This window comes from Phacochoerus africanus, chromosome 9, assembly GCF_016906955.1.
Source record: "Phacochoerus africanus isolate WHEZ1 chromosome 9, ROS_Pafr_v1, whole genome shotgun sequence".
In the NCBI taxonomy this organism is placed as follows: domain Eukaryota; kingdom Metazoa; phylum Chordata; class Mammalia; order Artiodactyla; family Suidae; genus Phacochoerus; species Phacochoerus africanus.
In genome coordinates, this window is record NC_062552.1 from 55,758,767 (window position 1) to 55,777,554 (window position 18,788).

Below are 18,788 nucleotides of genomic sequence, written 5' to 3' on the forward strand. Positions count from 1 at the left end.
TTAGCCATCATGAAACTCCTTAATTTGAACTACGTGGGCTGCCTCTAATCATCTTCCTAATTCCTCTCTCTTGGTTGCTCCACCTCCACTGTGTTAGTTTGACCTGCATTCCAGTAACCAGATCCAAAGGCAGGCTCCAAGATCAGACTCAGGAGAGTTGCCGGGGTGGGGGTGGGAGACTGTAGGTTTGGCAGAGTTAATGTCATCTGGCCCCTAGCTTTTTAGAGTCCAAAAGAGAAGCCATCCAGTAGCCCCCTTTCACTGCCCCCTGTCATTTGCCTGAATAGAGTAGAATAATAATCTTCTGAAGGTCAGGAGGCAGAAGCAGAACCTTAGCACAACTTGTTATCTGTTTTAGGATGAATTAACCTTTGAGTAACCAGTTAGAAAGCAAGCCAGTGCAAATCCTGATCACCAACATGGACTGGTGGCATTTTCGAGCTGAAGCTACCTTAGATAGAACTCACCTAATCTGTCTTTAATGCACCGGTGAGGAGACAAAGGCCTGGGGAGGTCACAGGACTGACTGGTCATCACAGAGCTATGACTAAGGGATGATCTGTTGATCCTGGATCTGGCCAGTGCATGACTTGTTATTTCCACTCCTAGCCTACTTACCTTACTCTAGATGTTCAAGTTGTAAGGGAGTCCAACGAGGCTAAGAGCTCAGATTTGGGTGCAAGAGTGCCTGGATTTGAATCTTAGCACTGCTTCTTACTAGCTGTAACCTTGGGCAAATTACCTAACCTGTCCGTGCCTCTGTTTGCTCACCTTTGAAACAGGAATAATAATAGTACTTAGATTAGAAAGAAGGTGGTTTTGAGAATTACTTTATCTGAAGCATTTAGAATGGTGCCTGGCACCCAATAACCACCATAGATTTGTTAAATACGATCTTCTGTTGCCTTTTCATACAGCTTTTCTTCATACCTACCACCAACTATTTTCTAGCAGGAGCTAATTTTTTTTCCTACCTCCTTTCCCCCAATTCATTAAACATATTCCAGATTTCATGGCAGCGTAGATATCTGCAGAGTTTTCCAACTCACACTGCATTTTATGTCTTATTTTTCTGTCTTTTATTGAATCAGGTTATTCATTTTCTGTTAGCCTTCTCTTTGTAATTGCACTCTTTTTAGACTCCAAATCTCATTCTCTTAAAAAGGTGTGCTGGGGAGGGGGGGGAACTGTCCCTCAAAGTGATAAAGTCGCTGATGATACCATTCTCTAGGGCATCCTTCCAAATATCTCTTCCCTCTGTTTGGCCCTCCTTCCCAGTTGTCAGTGTGATGCAGCTTGATTATAAATGGGTGAACATTTTTAGATTAAGATTTCATGAGCCACTGTATTAAGTGCTTTTCGGAAGTTCAAGGATCGTGTGTCAAATGCATTTAAGCAAGTTACTTAGTCATTGGAGCGCCAGCAGCGCCTGCCTTGCCTGGCAGAAACACAAGCGTGTGACTGATTCTTGCTGGTAATCTAGCTCGTTCCCTAATTTTACTGCATTTTTCCTGTTCTTTTCTTAAGCTTGAAATAAACCAGATGGCATGTGCAGTGGAACAGTCCTCCTCTCGTTTCAGTTGGGGGACATTCCCTCTCTTTGTTTTCTGCTTTTCACCTGCATTCTCCGTATCACCTTCACTGCTCTGATAGATTTCTACTCTCAGTGTGCCAGCCAGTACCCTGGCCAACTGGAAGTACCTGTCTCCTTGATTTCTTACAGGAATCTGGTCCCTTTTGTTTTCCCTTCTCTGTTTTTACATGTTTTCTAGAATGAATGAAAGATGATCACTATTCGTGGATTGGCACCTTCTTTAGAGTTGATTCCGTGTTTGGGTTTCTTGTTTAGGACATTCTAAAACTTAGCCATCTTAGGATAATTGTTCTTGTTCCCTTGTGTGTTAATATGGGCCCCTTCCCTTCGCTCTTGTCATATCTTCTTGGTGAAAGGGCTTCTCCTTTGCTGTTGTTCCTTATGTCTTCCACGTCCGTCTTCCTCCTGGGACTCTCTGGCAGGGCCCACCAAAAGCATAGTGGTTCCCCACCCCCTTGCCTCAAGCTCCTGCCCAGGAAGGGGCTTTCTTTGGTCCTGAGGCAGCCTGAGGTGGAGTCTTATTCTTGGCCTAAAACCTGGCTCTTTGAAAAGCACTAGGAGAGAGAGCTTTCCACCATCATGGAATTACATGCAGCAGAATTTCTACCGTGACCTTCTGCTTACAGTATTTTGGGTTTTATTGTAATGCGGGTTTTGAGTTCTCCTTGGCCAATTTGAGAGTTCTCCTTGGCCAATTTGAGATTTTAAGCCTCCCTGTTTCATCTTGGGCTGTTCCATCCCTGGGAATAGAACATGGGGACGTCAGGCTGCCTCTCGATGTCCTCTGGCCCTCGGATTTTACAGAGGCTCTGCGTGTTCCAACCTTGTGGGCCAGTACATGTCGTTTTTAACCCTCATGCTGCTATTTCTGTGTTGATACCTTGCTGACATCATCTCCCTTAGGGATAGTTTTCATATCTGCACGTTTGTTTTTGTTGTCTTAGTTCCAGGGCATCATGCTTTTGGCTTAAACGTTTTCTATTTATAAAATGGCTGGTGTGGGCGGGCCACCAGACCTATTGTTACCCATGAGGTTTGCCCACCAGGTCCAGCTGGGGGCAGGGCTTGTTACACAAAGACCCATTTTGTGATCTTTTGCAATAGTTAAAGTAGCAGACAGGTAAAGAGCATAGGAGAGAATTGGAGCACAGATACCCTTGGGTTGGCCCCGTTTCTGATTTTCTTTTGTCGTCTTTAAGTGGAGGTTCATCGAGTTCAACAAACTGAGCATCTGGTGTGTGCCAGGAAGACAGCTGTCTAGATTAACAAGGCCATTTGGTTTGCTGCAGAAAGACTATTTTGTTTTTATTTTACATTTCTAAGTTTTCAGTGTTTTTAATTTTAAAAACGTTCATAGGCGATGCATATATATGATGAAAGAAAATATTCCAAAGGCACAAAAGTGAGGTAGTACATACATCTCTGTCCACTCCCTGGTGTTATTCCTTAGAGGTACCAGTGGTAACTGATTTCTTCATCCTCCGGAGGTGTTCCAGGCACAGCCAAGATATTTTATAACAGCTATTAGCAAATCCATTACTGCCATCTCTCCCTGGTACACAAATGGTAGCCTACTTACTGTACACGCCATTTGGAACCCTGCCTTTTTTCACTTAGCATTTCCTTGCATTATGGAAAGAGCTTCGGCCTCATTTTTCACGAAGGTGATCTGTTTTAGATCTGTTTTCCGTTTCTAAGCCCGCTAAGGACCAGTCTTATTTAGGCAACAGCTTCACGTGGGGATCCTTAAGGCATTTTGTGGCTATTTGGGGGCAAATATTTTTCTTCTCTACGTTTCGTAGCTCTGAGCCTAAGAAGAAGCTGGTCGAAGTGGAGGGTTTCTCCTGAAAGTCATCCCCTGAAGGAGAGAATGGAGCATTGAAAAATAAGGAGCGCTGGGCCTTTAGGCCCTTCGCTTGCCCTCTAGGCAGAATGTGCGGGAATTGCCAGGGGAAGCTTGGGGCGCTTCCTCTGGCCTGCCCGCTACGCCTTTCAGCATCCCTACCACGTCTCATCCTGGCCCCTCGCACCCCAGCCTTGGCTCTGTCTGTCTTCGCCCTTGGACATCAGAAAGGAGCCCTGCCCTTCATGGTGGGACTTCCTGTTGGGACAGTTTTGTTAAGCGCCTCACCCCAGAAAAAACCAGCTCTCATACCTGCGCCTCTGAGAAGCATCTTTCCCACACATTCGGGAATATGACTTTTGTTGCTCTCCTTTTTGTTGCTCTCCTTTTTTTTTGCTTTTTGTTGCTCTCCTTTTTGTTGCTTCCCCTTGCCCACATCATCTGTCCATTTTCAAGGTCTCTGAGCCACACACGGCCTTGCCAAAGCCTTCGCTGACGATTCCTCTAAGAATTTAGGGGTTCCTCAGGTTTGAATTCTCTGTGGCTGCACTTAGGTTTTGTAGAATCACACTGATTTAAACATGGTCTTCCGGTCTCCTGTGGCTCCCAGCTCCTTCCTGCTGCTGTGTTTCTTTTCTTTCAATGTGCCTCAATCTTCATCTTGCTTGTATTTCCCTCCAAGTCTAGTTTAGAGTCACCTTGAAACTGAATGGACTCTTCAAGATGTTAGTCAGCTGGTCTAATCGGGAGTCCTTACTTTTCCTTTCTTTCTTTCTTTTTTTTTCTTTTTTTTTGGCTTTTTAGGGGTTCCTAGGCTAGGGGTCGAATCGAAGCTGTAGCTGCCAGTCTACACCACAGCCACAGCAATGCAGGATCTTTAACATGCTGAGCGAGGCCAGGGATCGAACCTGCATCTTCATGGATCCTAGTCGGGTTCTTAATCACTGAGCCACGATGGGAACTCCCTGGATCTATGCTTGTTGCTGGGTGTCCACATTATGGATCAGTTGTACTGTAGATTCAACTGATTATATAATACTTGGAAAGGCAAGTGATGTTATCAGTTACTCTTCAGAGTCTCTCTGGGGTGGAAGAGATAGAAGCTTTGAAAAACTGCCCCCATTTCTGCACAATCATTCTGGGCATGCATTTGTGTACTGTTTACTTAGTTGTGTCAATGAGAACACCCCCCCCCCAAAAAAAAAATCAGGAAGTCCAACATAGGATTGCCAAATTTTAGCTTTTTCATACAAGCCAATAAGAAAGCCATGTCAAAATTACCATTGTGCACAGCAGAAACGAATCCAACCAGTATCCATGAGGATGTGAGTTCAATCCCTGGCCTCACTCAGTGGGTCGGGAATCCGGCATTGCCATGAGCTGTGGTGTAGGTCACAGGTGTTGCTCGGATCCCTTGTTGCTGTGGCTGTGGGGGAGGCCGGCAGCTGCAGCTCCGATTCGACTCCTAGCCTGGGAACTTCCATATGCTACAGGTGCAGCCCTAGAAGCAAAAAAAGTAATATAAAAAAAGAAAGCCCTGTCATCTCCCATCATTGCCATCATTTAAGAAAACACATTTTAACACCAAAAAATGTGGGAAGGTCTGTATCCCAGAATAAAGAGCATCCTTCTAAACAGAACATAGTTAAATTGATGAAAAGGTTGAGTTCATGGAAATTGAGTCATGGCATTGGAGAGGGCCCAGAGTAGAGTATCCTATTCAAGGAAGGTTCCACTTTTTCAGTTTCCTTAAACAATGCCCGCTGTTCTCTTGCTGGGAAACCAGGCCATTCACTTAGCCTGTAACCGAGCCAGGGCATCATTCAGTGTGGTTTGGGGCCCTGTTTTTCCAGGTGGTGTGGACCACACTGTGTCAATATGCGGTCGTAACATCATATCACAGCGATGTGAGCTGATGGTGGGAATTGTTCTTGGACTTGGTGGGGGCTGGTGTGGTCCTGTCTAAAGTACCATGTTGTAGTTCTTTAAGACGAGGGATAGGGGAGGCCGGGGCAGGGTCTCCACAACCCGCCAGAATGAAGCCCTTTGATGTGATGTGTTTACGCATCAGTCTTTTGAAGTGTATGCTTGCACTTATTAAATTGTGGATGTAATACGTCACGTGGTGGCTCATATTGTTTCTGAGATATAATGTACGTCTCACCCGAGTTGGTACCTTTTGTTCCCCTCCAACAGTAAGTACCACAACTTTCCTTCTTGTGTTATGGGTGTTTCCCAATCCAAGACCAGGGATATATTCCTGAGTTTCTTGGAGCTCTCCTTAAATTAAGAACACCCAATTAGGAGTTCCCATCATGGCTCAGTGGCAACAAATCTGACTAGTATCCATGAGGACGCAGGTTCGATCCCTGGCCTCATTCAGTTGGTTAAAGATCTGGTGTTGCTGTGAGCTGTGGTATAGGTTGCAGGTTCTGATCCCGAGTTACTGTGGCTGTGGGGTAGGCCGGCGGCTACAGCTCCAATTTGACCCCTACCCTGGGAACTTTCATATGCCACCAGTGTAGCCCTAAAAAGACAAAAAAAAAAAAAAAAAGGAATGCCCATACTTTTTGGTTTTGTGTTAAAATAAGTAGAAATACTTTAAAAGTGTGTCCTGGATCACTGGGACAACCTAATTATAACAGGCTCCTGCCACGCCACCTCAGGGCCCCTTATTTGTGTGTGAATTTCTGATGAGCTAGAGCCAGGTTAACCTACTACAGAGGGAAAATGAAGGGATGGACTTAGTGTGGAGAAGAGGAGATCACCTCGGGGGAAGCCAAGAGTACAAATAAAAGCTGAAACAGTGGTCCCAGCAGAGGAAAGGGACACGAGAATATGTCCCCGCACTGCACCTGGTACTCTCAGGCCCTGAGACGTACCTAGGAGCTGGTGGGAGCCCTCTTTGTTGTCTAGGGAATTTCAGGTCTGCAAAATGGCACCAGCCTCATTATATTCATGTAGTTCATCTGAATCCTACAGTTTGGGTAGTTTTCTTTGTATTTATTTGCGCATTTGTTTTAGTCTGCATAATTGTCAAAGTACTAAGAAAAGTTATGTTGGGAGTGAGGAGGGAGTGGCTTGGACTGGTTGTTTGGGGTTAATAGATGCAAACTAGTGCATTTGGAGTGGATAAGCAATGAGGTCCTGCTATACAGCACAGGGAACTATATTCAGTCACTTGTGATGGGACGTGATGGAGGATAATATGAGAAAAAAAATGTATGTATGTGTGTACATATATATGTATATATATATACATATATATATATATATGTATATATATATGGCTGGGTCACTTTGCTGTACAGCAGAAATTGACAGAACATTGTAAATTAACTATAATAAAAAATTTTTTTAGGAGTTCCCGTCGTGGCGCAGTGGTTAACGAATCCGACTAGGAACCATAAGGTTGCGGGTTCGGTCCCTGGCCTTGCTCAGTGGGTTAAGGATCCGGCGTTGCCGTGAGCTGTGGTGTAGGTTGCAGATGCGGCTCGGATCCCGCGTTGCTGTGGCTCTGGTGTAGGCCAGCGGCTACAGCTCCGATTGGACCCCTAGCCTGGGAATCTCCATATGCTGTGGGAGCGGCCCAAGAAATAGCATAAAAGACAAAAAAAAAAATTTTTTTTTAAAAAGAATGGATAAGGGAATTTCTGTCGTGGCTCAGTGTTTAACAAATCCGACTAGGAACCATGAGGTTTCAAGTTCAATCCCTGGCCTCACTCAGTGCGTTAAGGATCCAGCGTTGCCGTGAGCTGTGGTGTAGGTTGCAGACGTGGCTCGGATCCCGGGTTGCTGTGGCTGTGGCTGTGGCATAAGCTGGCAGCTACAGCTCCAATTAGACCCCTAGCCTGGGAGCCTCCATATGCCACAGGTGCGGCCCTAAAAAAAACAAAAAATAAAAAATAATAAAAAATAAAAAGAATGGATAAGCAATGAGGTCCTACTCTATAGCACAGGGAACTATATCCAATCTCTTGGGATAGTACATGATGGAAGATAGTATGAGAAAAAGAATGTATGACTGGGTCACTATGCTGTACAGCAGAAATTGATACAACACTGTAAATCAACTATACTTTAATTTTTAAAAATCTATAAAAAAAAGAAAAGTTATGTCTAGTTTCATGTTAGGACATTTTAAGAAATGGTATAATAAGTAATAATCGAATCAAAGTAATTCAATTTAAAATTTCAAGTTCACCCCCCGGCTTTGGGCGACGGTCAAACCTTCAGTCCCTGGGCTCATGAGTCACTTCAGGCTCCTGAATTTGAAAGACCCCAGTATAGGAAACTAACCTCAAACAGAGATTTCTGGTCATGTTTGTGCTGTGTGTGGCACCTTTCCACATGTTGAGAACTCCTGAGTCTAAATGAAGAGCTAGTTTGCATCATGGCCACACCGCCTTAATGAGATCCTATTTGTAAGTGCAGCCAACACTAAGTGTCCGCACCAATGGAGGGGAGCCCTCCCCCCAGAGTAATTTCTTTGATTGTTTTTATGTAATTTTGGAGTGAGTGATAAAGTGTTTTTATTGCTATTCTCGTGACCCACGCGCCGACCAGAAGGGCCATAGCTGGGAACAGCCTGAAGTGACTCATGAGCCCAGGGACTAAAGGTTTGACCGTCGCCCAAAGCCGGGGGTGAACTTGAACCTCAGTGACTACTGAGACTGTTTGTGCTGTTGCTAAATAGGCATTCATTCATTTATTAGCTTTTACGATGGGCATTTTAAAGCTATACAGAAGTAGAAGGAATTGTTTAGGGAACTCCCACGTAGCCAATACCATTTTCGACAGGGATCAACGCGTGACCACTTCTGTCTCCTTTTCCAGCTGCTGCCCCAGCTCGCATCACTTTTGAAGTAGACCCCAAAAACCATGCAGCTGTATCTCTCCATATTTCTGTCATATTTCTTAGAGATAGGGATTCCTTTATTAAACCTAACCACAGTACTAGTGGTACTTTTTTTTTCTTTTTTTTTTTTGTCTTTTTGCCATTTTTAGGGCCGCTCCCACAGCATATGGAGGTTCCCAGGCTAGGGGTGGAATCGGAGCTGTAGCCACTGGCCTACACCAGAGCCACAGCAACGCGGGATCCGAGCCACCTCTGCAACCTACACCACAGCTCACGGCAACGCCGGATCCTTAACCCACTGAGCAAAGCCAGCGATCGAATCCTCAACCTTATGGTTCCTAGTCAGATTGGTTAACCACTCAGCCACGACGGGAACTCCCTAGTGGTACTTTTTTAAAAAGTTAAGTCATTCTTTAAAGTCGGCTACTTAATCATTGTTCAAAGTTCCAATCATTCAAAAATGTCAAAAGTACTCTTCTTCTTCTGTTTAATTTTTTTTTTTTTGCCCAAGCCACAGCAGTGACAATGCTGGATCCTTAACCCACTGAGCCACCAGGGAACTCTCAGTTTAATATTTTTGAACCAGGATTCAAATAAGGTTCACACACTGTGGTTGATGGCTCTGTCATTTCTGTCTCTTTTAAACTAGAAGTCTATTTCTTTTTCTTTTTTTTCTCTGCAGTTCTTTTGTAGAAACTGGGGTATTTTTCCTGTAGAGATATTTATTTTGGAACAAGTAATATACTCACACAGTGTAACATTCAAAAGCTACAACATGGTAAACGCCTGCCCCAGGAGTTCCCTCATGGCTCAGCAGGTGAAGGATCTGGCATTGTTGCTGCTGTGGCCCTGGTTACTGCTGGAGCGAGGGTTCCATGCCTGGCCTGGGAACTTGCACATATTTCGAGTGCAGCTAAAAACAAAAAACAAAAATCCTCCCCCCGAGGCAGCAAATGCTGCTAGTATCTCATATGTTGTTTCAGAGACATTTTATGCCTATCCCAGCAAATGAGTGTATATTTCTCTCCTTTACCTTCCTTTTTTATGTAACTGGTAGCATAGCGTGCATGTTGTTCTGTCCCTTGCTTTGTTCTCTTAGCATGGACTGATGATGCATTTTAGCAAATTTCCTCATGGATTGTTTGGCACTATTAGCCTTTCTCAAGTATCCAGTGATGACATGGCTGCTCTCTAAAAGTTGAGGGAAACAATATTCCTAGGACGATGTGGTTGCACTGGAGTCTTTCAGCAAACATGTGTTTTTAAAATTTTAACAACACACATTCATCAAGTCCTCTCTCTGCTGGGCCTCTGCCGTCCAGTCTCCCCCTGGAGCCTTAGACGCCCTCCACACCACTGTTGGCCCAGGCTTGGCCCGGAGCTCTCAGCCCCTCACGACTAGCTCCCTGGGTGGCCTGGACTGTATTAGCTTCTCAGATTCCAGATACCCTGGCTGCAATTCCTTTTTCTATTCTGACCATGTAAATAAAGCGCTCACTTACTCTTGTCAATGACATTGAAAAATGTGCCCTTCTAAATAGTAAGATAATGGAAAATGCCAAGTAGATTATAGCCAAGGATATTTTTCCCAATTTAGAAAGTGTAGTCCCTTTCCCTCGGCCCGTCATTAATATCACCCATCGGTCTATTTATTGACTCCGCATAGAAAGCTGGATGTTACACTGAATTTGCAAGAGAAATCTTGACTTTGTCACCCGATTGCTTATGAGAGGAATGCAAATTTCTTTAAGGCTCTCTTTGGGAGAGGACTTTCCAGCTCTGTGAAGGGCTTCTAAGACAGACAGGTGCCGGGTCTCCTCTGCATTCCTAGAGCCTTTCCCAGGTCTGGCGCAGGTGGCTCTCTAGGCTTCAGATTCCTCACTTGCAGTCATAATAAGTCACAGAACTGTCATAAGTACCAAATGAAGTAATGTCTGGGGACACACTTTGTAAACAGTAAATTATGTATTGGTCTCCGCTTTCAACACCAATGCACTTTGTGACCCATTTGAGGATTAATCGAGGTAATGTATTTAAATCACAAGCATTTGATAAGCTGTAAAGCTACACAAATAGGCATTTTATTTTCATCTCGTTCTGCTTCTTCCTTTGGAAGATATGATGACTTGTTAGTTACTATTAGCCAGAGGGCGCTTACTGCATCCTGGGATAAGGGTCTTTGACCTCCCTAACCTGCAGTTCACAAACTCACTATCTTCTCTTGGGGAGGCTGATAGACAAGCTAATGGTCTGGAATGGGTACAGCAACCTGTTCTACATTTGAGCTCTACCTGGTACCTGCAAAAGATGGTTAAACTAAAAAAAAAAAAATTTTTTTTTTTATTTTAAAAAAAGATGGTTAAACTGGGATTGGTAGTGATCACTTGTAGGTAAGTTAGTAACTGGACTAACCAGGCTTGAAGACCCAGGCTTTGGGCTCTGCCCTGGGCCCTTCTGGCCTTTGTGGGATAAAGTGAGCCCCTCTTTTGTCTTCTCTGGTGAACACACCATTGCTAAGTCATCATGTTTGCATTTAAAATGTTTACTGTGCAGTTCCCACCATGGCACAGTGGGATGAGACTCCAAATGCAGCTGCTCAGGTCTCTGTGGAGGCACGGATTTGATCTCTAGCTGGGCACAGTGGGTTAAAGGATCCGGCATTGCCGCAGCTGCCACATAGATTACAGCTGTGGCTTGGATTCAATCCCAGGCCTGGGAACTTCTATATGCCATGGATGCAGCCATTAAAAAATAGCAATACGAAAATAAAATGTTGATTGTAATAGCAGGACACTCTTATCATCCCCATATTAATGGGTGAGGAAACTGAGGTGCAAGGAGGTTAAGAAACTTGCCTCAAATCTTAGAACGAGTTGGTAGGATTGTGATTCAGGCCAGATCTATCTGTTCCCAACAGCAAGTGGCCTCACCACCCCGCCATCCGTGCACACCCACAGGAAGCATCTCCATGAAGGAGAAGTCTTCGTAACAACACTTGTTCTGACCTATTTACACAGACCAGTTTCAGATACCATAGATATTTAAGGATGGATTTTTCCATTTTTCTTAGCTATTAAAAAGGATCCCTATTTTTTAATTCCACTAACCTCTAATCTAGGTTAACCTAGGATTAACTGTATTCAGCTTATATTTTCTGGATCAGATAAGCTCAGGTCAGATGGAAAGTGCCATAGACAATTTTGTTGCATTGATGTTTTGGGGTGAAAAGCAGAAATCATGAGTCTTCTAATGGTATTTCAGTATTTAGCTGAATGTCAGCAGTCAGTGGGGAGTTCCTGTTGTGGCACAGTGGAAATGAATCTGACTAGCATCCGTGAGGACTCAGGTTCGATCCCTGACCCCGCTCAGGGGTTGAGGATCCAGTACTGCAGTGAACTTCGGTGCAGGTTGCAGATGGCAGCTCAGATCCCACATTGCTATGTCTGTGGTGTAGGCCAGCAGCTACAGCTCCAATTCGATCCCTAGCCTGGGAACTTGGATATGCCGTGGGTGTGGCCCTAAAAAGGGCAAAAAAAAAAAAAAATCAATGGATAGTTTTCTGCCTACCTTCTCTCCTTTTTTTTTAAGATTTTTTTTTTCTATTATAGCTGATTTACAATGTTCTGTCAATTTCTGCTGTACAGCAAAGTGACCCAGTCATATATCATGTTCCATCACAGGTGACTAGATGCAGTTCCCTGTTCTGCCTGTCTTCTCTTTAGGCATCTTTCCTTCCTTTTTTTTTTTTTTTTTTGTCTTTTCTAGCGCCACTCCCTCCGCATATGGAGGTTCCCAGGCTAGGGGTCTAATCGGTGCTGTGTCTGCGACCTACACCACAGCCACAGCAATGTGGGATCCGAGCCTCATCTGCAACCTATACCGCTCACGGCAACACCAGATCCTTAACCCTCTGAGCAAGACCAGGGATCAAACCCACAACCTCATGGTTCCTAGTCGGATTCGTTCACCACTGAGCTACGACGGGAACTCTGATCTTGTCTTCCTTTATCTTCTCTTTAGGCACCTTTCCTTTCTTCTCCATAGAACAGCCTGTTTTTGCTTTGAATTCTCCATCTTTATTTGTGAGCAGTTTCTGAAGTAGATTTATAACTCTTGAACCTTTAGACAAACAGCAGGAAAGTAAAAAGAAATATGGCTTTGGAGGTTCTGGAAAGTAAAAAGAAAGATGGCTTTGGAGGTTAGCTTCTCTGAGTTAAGAAAAGTGGAAAACTTTCATTTAGGTGGATAATTATTTGCCTGAACTTCAAGATGTTCTTTAAAATATCCAAGAGCTACGACAGCCCAGGTCACACTGAGCTTTTTCTCTTGACCTGTGGTAATATGGCACTTACTCATAATGGCTTGTACCTCTCAGCCTGATGTAATAACCTCCTCATGAGAAAATTCTCCTCAAGGGATCAGAATGGTAATATGTTAGGCCTTTTCCACAGGCTCTGCCCATCAATAAATATTTACCAAGTGCCCACCCCAACCAAGCTCCACACCCTAAATATAAACTTGTATAGAGGGGAGTTCCCATCGTGGCACAGCGGAAATGAATCCGACTAGGAACCATGAGGTTGCGGGTTCAATCCCTGGCCTCACTCAATGGGTTAAGGATCTGGTGTTGCCATGAGCTGTGGTGTAGGTTGCAGATGCAGCTCAGGTCTTTCGTTGCTGTGGCTGCGGCGTAGGCCAGCAGCTGTAGCTCTGACTAGACCCCCAGCCTGGGAACCTCCATATGCCTCGGGTGCGGCCCTAAAAGAGCAAAAAGACAAATAAATTAAAAAGTAAATAAATAAACTTGTGTAGAATTAAGTTTGAATTACGCTAAGGTTTTAATTAGAAGGGCATAGACCAGAATCCCCAACAGAGATCAAAGAAATATGAATCATCACTTTTATGTGGAGATGAGGCTTGGAGATTTTCCAGTCATGAAAGGGTATTTGCAGGAGGTCCCATTGTGGCTCAGTGGAAATTAACCCGACTGGTATCCATGTGGATGCTTGTTCGATCCCTGGCCTCGATCAGTGGGTTAAGGATCCGGTGTTGCCGTGAGCTGTGGTGTAGGTCACAGATGCAGCTTGGATCCTGCATTGCTTTGAACCCTAGCCTGGGAACCTCAATATGCCATGGGTGTGGCCCTAAAAAGACAAAAAAAAAAAAAGACAGAAAGAAAGATTTGCAAAATGTGAAGGTTGGAAATGGTAAGATTTTTAGGGCCTGGAGGGGATAGCCCTCAGATGAAGGCTCCTGAAAAGTTCAGCAGGTTGTGCAAAAATGATCTGGATGCCTTGGGGGCTCTGGGTGACATTTAAGGGGTTAATGACAACACTTGTCCAATGTCCCACGGGTCAGGTTATGCACGAGCCCAGTGAAGGCTTCTCACACCTACCAACGCAGGTGTGTCCCCAGTGGGCCGGCCAGCAGTCTCCATCAAGGCACTGTCTTCCAGGCTGAATGTCTGTAATCCCTCCTGGAAGTAAAGCCCTGAAGCTTCTTGCACAATGGCTCACTCCCACTGCTCCCAAACCCGTCCCGCTAGCCCTGCCGGCCAGTCTCCTAGCTGCCCAGCATTCCCTGACTTCAGCTCCGCCTGTGGGGTCTCTACCCACCCCACCCCCACTTCTGTTCTGTCCCTTACTGTGGTCGTCCAGCTACCCGAGTCCACCTCTTCCTTCTCTCTGCCTTTCTTTGATTTCCTCTATACTTATAGTTGGAACGTCAGGATTTCATTTTTAATTATACATGGTTTTGCACTGTTTTCTAATTATTTTCTGGATGCATGTATTTTCTTCTTTCATTGTCTCCACAGAGTTTAGAATGGAACTGAAGCTTTTGGTACCTGTGGGGAACGGGGTGGAATGTCTGAAGGGGGTGTCGTTTTGCAAATGTCTCCCCCAGTAGTATTGACACACTTTTTTTGGAGGGAGGGAGTTCTGTCCTTTTCTTTCCCAAACCGCTGCTTTATCCATGAAGGTGCTCTTACCTTATACAGGTCAGCCAGTTTGGGGGAAATGGGATCCCTTTCTTTCCCAGTGATGGAGAAGTGTTTCCTTCATTTCCAATGAAATAATCTTCCTGGATGGAGAGTTCTTTGCCTTCCTGGAAATTGATGGTTTGCAGCACACACACAGAGGGAAAGCCCAGCAGAGGAAGACCTGTAAAGTAGACTCGTGGTTGGGTCTCTGCTCCCATGAAGAGGGGAGGGACTCGGGGCAAATGCCTGCCTGAAACAGGCAAAATTGAGACAAAACTAAAGGAGGAAGGCTGCTGGACGACTAAGGGTGACAGTTGGGACTTGCCCTCGGGCTTTCAAGAAGGCTGCTAAAGCTCCCGTCCAAAGTGGGTGGAAAGGGAGGAATGTCCAGAACAATATGAGATGTTCATGCTGGATGAATGGTGAGATGGGACTTTCATGGGCGTGAACCTCCTCCTGTCTCTTTACTTGGAAAAGCTGCCTCTTTAACTGAGACCCCAATACATCAACCCAGTCGGCCGCCCTTTCCATCTCAGAGCCTTTGAAGTCTTATTTTTCTAGATGTGCAGTGTCCTCTGTAGAAGGGTCTAATGAAGTCAAGCTCAAGACTGCCGGGGGACCCTTTCCTATGTTCCTCACCTGTTGAAAATGCCCTGGCTGTGGCTTTAAAACTAACATTTTCATAATTTTGAAATAGGTGCTAAGGTGCCTTTCCTCTAAAAAAGCTCAAAGCAGGAGATCCCATCATGGCACAGTGGAAATGAATCCGACTAGGAACCATGAGGTTGCAGGTTCAATCCCTGACCTCACCCAGTGGATTAAGGATCCAGCATTGCCATGAGCTGTAGTATAGGTCGCAGAGGTGGCTCAGATCCCACGTTGCTGTGGCTGTGGTGTAGGCCAGTGGCTACAGCTCCGATTAGACCCCTAGCCTGGGAACCTCCATATGCTGCGGGTGCAGCCCTAAAAAAAGACAGAAAAGACAAAAAAAAAAAAAAGAACAAACAATAAGTGCTGACAAGGATATGAAGAAAACAGCGTCCTCAAGCACTGTTGGTGGGCGTGTAAAGTGATGCAGCCACCGTGGAAAACAGTAATGTAGAGTCCTTGAAAAATTATAATTGGAACTCTGCACTATGATCCAGCAGTTACAACCCTGGGTATATATGTGAGGAAAATGAAAACTCTAATTAGAAAGTATATATGCACCCCTATATTCATTGCAGCATTATTTACAATCACCAAGAAATGGAAGCAACCTAAGTGCCCATCAGTAGGTGACTGGATAAAGAAGATGTAGTATATATACACAGGGGAATATTACTCAGCCGTGATAAGGAATGAAATCTTGCCATTTGCAACAGCATGGATGGACCCATAGGATATTAAGCTAAGTGAAAGAAGTCAGTCAAAGACAAGTACTACATGATTTCACTTATATGTGGAGTCTAAAAAAACAAAACAAAGGAACGGCCATAACAAAACAGAAACAGATTTAGAGACAGAGAGAACCAGCAGGTGGTTGCCAGAAGGGAAGGAGTTGGAGGGAGAAAAGAAATAGGCGAGGGAGATTAAGAGTGCAAACTTCCAATTGCAGAATCAATGAGTCACAAGTATGACATGTGCAAGGTGGAGAATACGGTCAGGAATTATCTAACGTATTTGCATGGTGACGTCCTCTACCTAGACGTGGTGGTCATTTCGAAAAGTATGGGAATATTGAATCACTGTGTGGGGCAACAGGAAATAACATAGTGTCATAGGTCAATTTCCCTTCAAAAACAAATGAACAAACAACCCATAGATAAAGAGATCAGATTTGTGGTTACCAGGGGGAGGGGGGGGGGAATTGGATGAGGACAGTCCCAAAGGTTCAGACTTCAGTTACAAGATAAACAAACACTAGGGATGTGCTGTCTGCATGATAACTATAAGCAGCACTGCTCTGTGTTACGTGCGAAAGTTGTTAAGGGAGTAAATCCTAAGCGTTTTTTTCCTATTTCTTTAATTTTGTGTCTACATGAGGTGACAGATGTTCCCTGAACTTATCATGGTAATCGTTTCATGACGTATGTAAGTCAAATCATGATACTGTTCACCTTAAGCTTACCCAGTGCTGTATGTCAACTACGTCTCAATAAAACTGGAAGGAAAAAAATAAAATCACTGTCATATGATTATACCACATGGGCTCTTAAGGTAAACTTCAAAATCCCCAGAGAGAGCACGTGACTTGCCTACAGCTACACAGCACAGCATCCTCGGAGTGGAGAATAATTCCAGATGCCCTTGGAGGCAAGTTGAATGGAGACACAAACGGGGGGCCCCCTCCTCTTCTGCCATCCAGAATCCAGCATGTCCGTCTGGGTCCTTCCACTTGCCGGCGATCTAAGCAGAGGGTGAGGCTCTGCTTAGCTCCCAGAACCAGAGGCAGGTTCTGAACCAGGATGGCAGAGGCTGGGTACGGCTCCCTGGAGGCCCAGTGTGGGCTTGTCCAGCCCCAGAAGAGTGACTCTCCTGTCATACTCTGGCCTGCTTTTGTAGCCTCAGAGGCTGAGTGTGAGCTGGTCCTTCGGATTTCTCTGGAGTTTGTCTTCTAGGACTTGGGCACTTGTCGCAATGAAACGCCTGTGACCTTTCCAAGCTGGCAAGAGATCCCCTTTCCACCCACAGAGCCTGTGGTATATAAAACAGAAATAAGTAAAGCACGCCTCGAATGCCATGGGACTGCCTACCCTGGTGCCTAGAACCTTCCCTCGGTTTCAGAAGGACAGGAAGCCGGGAAGCTTTCCTGCTTTCTGGGGCGAGCCCTGAGGAGAGCTACAGTTCTCACTCCCGGACAGAATTCATCATCAAAGAGCCCAGCGCTGGGAACAGCCTGGAGCCCATGAGCTCAGCCCGGCCCAGCCCTGCGAGCAGGGGAAGCAATTCTAACTCAGGGAGGGACGAGCACAGTGACCCTCACAGAGCTACTTCTTGCTGCCTGCTGGGTTGAAAGTCAAGTGTCAGAATGATACGGGCCGAATGTGGTAAATGCTCCCATTACAGCTTTAAGGTGTGGATGTTGGAGTTCCCTGGTGGCCAGGGGATTAAGGATCTGGCATTGTCACTACTTGGGTCACTGCTGTGGCATGGGTTCGATCCTTGGTTTGGGCATTTCCATGTACCGCCGCAAGCATGGCCAAAAAAGAAGTGTGTTTTAGCCAAATACTGTGCACTGACCTGCCACTGGGACCCTTGGGACACTAGAATGCTCAGAAATGGGGCTGCCCCATTCTGTCTATTTTCTCAGTAACTGAAGGGAGCTGTAAGTCCTTTCTCTTGCAGCTCTGGGTGAAACTCTCTTCTCTGCTCTAGTGAATTCCATGGGGTCCGTGATTCTTCAGCCATGAGTTGTACTGAGTGCTAAGTCTTGCCCTCCCACCCCATCCCCCAGGTCCCTCCTTCTGGAAGCTTGTTCACAGTCAGAGAAGACTGAATGTGATCCTTGTTATTCCAGAAGTTTTTTCTGTGCCATAAATCTGGAGATGCCCTTCGCTTCGCTTATAACTGTTTCTTAAAACTTTCCGTAAACGAGGCACTTGGGTTTGTTGGGTTCTGGTAAACTGAGATTTTGCTTTTGATGTCACAGAATTTAATTACAGTATTTTTTGAAAGCAGTGTTAGAGCTTTCAAATATCTTCTTCAAAATACCTGTCCTGCTAGAAAATTCTTCCATCTCCATAGAGGAAAGCCTGAGCTGAGGATTTTTGCCTTGTTCTCAGGTGTGCATTGAGTTGTTTCTTGATGGCGGGGAAAATAATTTTGCTTGTGATTTTACTAAGTGCTCTATCCGATGTCTTCCAGTAGAAGCAAGGCTCTTTGCTAATGGGAGAGGCCAGCTCCCTTTTGGTATTTCAGTAAAGACATGAAAAGTGCTTAATTAAATGTGCATGCTTAACTCGTGATTCAATCTCCAGCTATTTTTAGTTTAGTGACTTTATTTGCTGAAAGCTGTGGGTTAGGACCCATTCCTGATATTTAAACATGAAGTTCACATTTTCTCTTACAAGGTAACTCTCCTCAGGGTAGGAACTGGTAGGACATTTTCTGAAATTTCAGCAGGATGAGTGTATGACCTTAGAACTTTGTAGAAGAATATGGTTAAAAATAATTGTTGGAGTTCCCTTTGTGGCTCAGCAGAAACGAATCTGACTAGTCTCCATGAGGACACAGATTCGATCCCTGGCCTCACTCAGTGGGTTAAGGATCCAGCGTTGCTGTGAGCTGTGATGTAGGTCGCAGCCGTGGCTCGAAGCTGGCATTGCTATGACTATGATGTAAGCCGGCAGCTGCAGATTCGACCCCTAGCCTGGGAACCTCCATGTGCCTTTGGTGAGGCCCCAAAAGACAAAAATAATAATAATAATAAACTCATTATCACATGAAATGAGTTTGCACAAAAAGGTCTTATTTGGAATGCACCTGAAAGTGACATTAACCTAAATGTATTTCATTATCTGTAAATTTCCTT

General features: G+C 44.9%; 1 protein-coding gene across 1 annotated transcript in view; it reads left to right on the forward strand.

Annotated features, from left to right (window-relative positions):
• The window catches only part of ABHD2 (abhydrolase domain containing 2, acylglycerol lipase), a 115,720-nt gene that overhangs the window by 988 nt on the left and 95,944 nt on the right, over window positions 1-18,788 (forward strand). The gene's annotated exons all lie outside the window — the stretch shown is intronic.